Source organism: Callospermophilus lateralis, chromosome 1 (genome assembly GCF_048772815.1).
Source record: "Callospermophilus lateralis isolate mCalLat2 chromosome 1, mCalLat2.hap1, whole genome shotgun sequence".
Lineage (NCBI taxonomy): Eukaryota > Metazoa > Chordata > Mammalia > Rodentia > Sciuridae > Callospermophilus > Callospermophilus lateralis.
The window spans coordinates 124815538-124818740 of NC_135305.1; the positions used below are offsets into that span (position 1 = coordinate 124815538).

At 45.6% G+C, this 3203-nt stretch overlaps 1 pseudogene; it reads right to left on the bottom strand.

Annotated features, from left to right (window-relative positions):
• Positions 1 to 1107: 1107 nt before the first annotated feature.
• LOC143398404 (KH domain-containing RNA-binding protein QKI pseudogene) lies at positions 1108 to 2063 on the bottom strand (annotated as a pseudogene).
• Between the last annotated feature and the right edge of the window lie 1140 nt (positions 2064 to 3203).

The following is a 3203-nucleotide window of genomic DNA, read 5'->3' on the forward strand; positions in this document are numbered from 1 at the left end:
CAGTTTGGTTCTTTGCATTGCTTTTCAAAACTCCTTCTTAGGTTTTTCTCTCATGGCACAATCTGCTAATACTTCAAATATGGCAGGCAATATAAAAAAAAGTTGCACCTTCTGCCCTTGGAGGGCACTGTAGTGACTGAATAGCATTTCAAATTTGGAATACTTTTTGAATCACTTCACCAAAGAAGGTTCATGTATGATGCATCATCACACGGTTCATTCAGAGAGAGCTTGATTTCGCTATGAGAAGGAAAGGTTCCTAGAAGTCTCTCACAAGAACTGCCTCTGTCGCTGAGTAGTTAAGGGCCATCTGTCTCCCTCCTTAAGGAAGCCTTCTTACCTGGGGTGAGACATTAGAAGATGATCAGTGCCGGGGTTCTTTTCTGACTAAAACACTCCAGGGATACTGGGCTAATTGGGTTGCATGAAATAACCACACAGGAGACAGAAATACCTTTTTATTTGGGGTTGCTGTGATGGCTCCTCTGACCTTAAGGGTCTGCAGAAAGAGAGAGAGAAAGAGCCCACATGTGCTGACCCTTTTTATTGAGGAGAAGCTATTCAATTGGGGCAAGAGGTCAGGTTTCAGGGGGCTGAGTCTATCTTCTTGATCTCCACAAAAGAGAAAAGGCAAGGAACACACAAAGCACTTCCATGGAACATTCTATCACAAACAGGGTAAGGGGTAATATTACAAAGGAACAGGTGAGCATAGCTCTATGGGGCTGTAGGAAGACACGACCAGGTACAAAGACACAGTCACTGGAACCCTAGAAGGGCGGGGCAATCTAGCAGCGGGTGCCTGATGCCACATAGCTCAGCAGGGGAGTTAACTCAGTCACCTGCAGGTTAGTTTCCCACAGATCAGTGCTGTGGGATGATTTGGGCTTTAATACTTTATTACTATTCAATGCAGTTTCTAGAACCACTTTCATCCACATGGGAGGGGGAAAGCTGAGCTGGAGGACAACAATTTCTTTGCCTTTTGTTCAGTTAGGTGGTAAGACAAATGGACGAGTGCCTTAGCTCTCTGTACTGACCACAGACAAGCAAAGGTGATGGTCAGGTCATGACTGGTGAAGAGTTCAGAGATCAGAAGTTCGTAGGTTAGTTGTCAATGGCAGCTCGGCCTCCAGTCACGATCTTTTTGTAAGGATGGACACACATTTTGTACCTTTAAACTTTAGTAGCCACTACACTTAATAAACCACTGGGTTCAATAGCCTAGTCAAGGATTGAAGCAGCTGGTGATATCATGTAAAGGTATTTGTAGGGCATGTAGATTAACCCAGCCTTAGGCGCTGGGGGGGACTATTGCAGCAGTTTTGTGAGAAGTTCCATTTGGCGTAACAGTGGTCTGTTAGGGCCAGCTGGGTAGGAGTACTGAGGGAAGGTGGTGAGAGGACAGGCATAGGCCCAGTTATGATCCAAGGAACAGCCTGGGCTGTTGACAAAGAGAAAACGCAAGGGCTGGTGATTTAACGTTTGAATCCCTTCAGGGGTCATTCAGAATCGGAAGCTCCATCAGCTGCATCTTCTTGAGGCTGTTTTCCCCTTCTGCTGCAGGTACCAGTAGTTTCTTCACTTCTTCAACTGCCCTCTTCAGTTTTATTACTGCTCTGTTCTGAGCATCTTCCACAGTAATTAGTACATGTAAATGTTTAGTTAGGTGCTCCCAATTGGGTTTGCTCTATTTTCTCCTCCTTTTTCTCATTGAGGCTTTGCATCAGGCCATTATTTTACATCCAGTTTCTGCTTCAAGATATTTAGCTGTAAGTCCTCTGGATCCAAAGATCCTCCTAACAAAATTAAAATCTAGGTATTCTTTTATAGGTACATAAAATTTTCTTGTAATTGAACTATAGGTCCCACAGCATCAGGCAATTCTGCACTCCTTTTCTCTTGACTGCCATCTAATGTGTCATTGTACATGTCTTTCTGTACTCTGCTAATTTTTTCCTCCAGCAACTGCTGGAGGTGGTTGAAGATCCTGCAAAATTTGGACAGAGTGCTCAAGAGCTGCTGTCCTTCATCAAATGCAACAGGTAATCTGAGATTATCATTTCCCTGACCTTATTCCAGGTTCTGCAGTTCATTCCTCCCTCCACCTGGGCTCCAGTGCCAGAGATGACGAATGGGTGGTGGTAACCCCTGGCCACTGGAGGTTCCTGACACAGCATCCATCTCTGTGCTGGCTCCAGCTCTGGGCCACAGTTGAAGCCCTTAGCAACCAGCTCATATTCCAGTGTGAGGAGACACTGTGGCCTAGCTGTATGGGATCTCTCTATGGGAATCCAAAGGAAAGTGTGCTTTCTCCATTGTGGGAACAGACATCTCTATGTATGAAGAAGCAGGGAGTCTGGATTTATCAAAAGGGCACTCAAAGATAATGTAGAAATGTAGGATCATGAACTGAGATGTAGAAAGAAATGAAAATGTTATATAGATGATGATGATTTTGATGATGAGAATTACAATGGTGATCATGAATTAAGAGCCATACAGAGCTTTAGTGCAGGAACACCCTGTGCTTCCCCAACCCAGCTGCTGTTCGCGTTGCCAAGGAGAAGCCTGGCAGGAGATATACAGGAATCTGGCCATTTCTTTCCCTAAAGAAAGCAAAGCACCCGGGTGGGAATGTTACCCTGGACTGGGTGAAAGGAACCATACCTGCCTCTCTTGCTTGTGTACCTCAGATGCTACTTCTCTGCTGTTCTGGTCAGGAATTGGTAGGGACAACTGTTCTAGAGTGAGTGTGGCCTCCTTGTACACACAATTATAGGTGCTAGGTGCTTTGGGTTCACCTATAAGGGGGATGCTCAATCTCTGAGTCTTTTCCATCTGCAGGAAGTGGCAAAACTGCAGCAAGGAGCAGCCACAAGGGAGGCTAGATCTGCCCTGGGGGATCCCAAGAGGGAGATCAACTCCTGGAACAACAGATGTCCAAGAACAGTCTTTGCAATGGAAGTAAGGACAATCCATTCTATGCATGGGCTGCAATGAGGGTCAGACTCACACGGTGTAAATGTCTTAGGGCTGAGGGCATGAGTAGGAATTGGGATCCATGAGGAGCCTACCTAGGAAATGTGCTGGAGGAATTTGATCCAAGATGTGTCAATGTAGGCAGTTCCTGAAGGATTTGGGGCCATTGGGTAAACCATATAAAATTTCAGGTGCTTCAGGAGGGAGCTCAGAATGGCAGA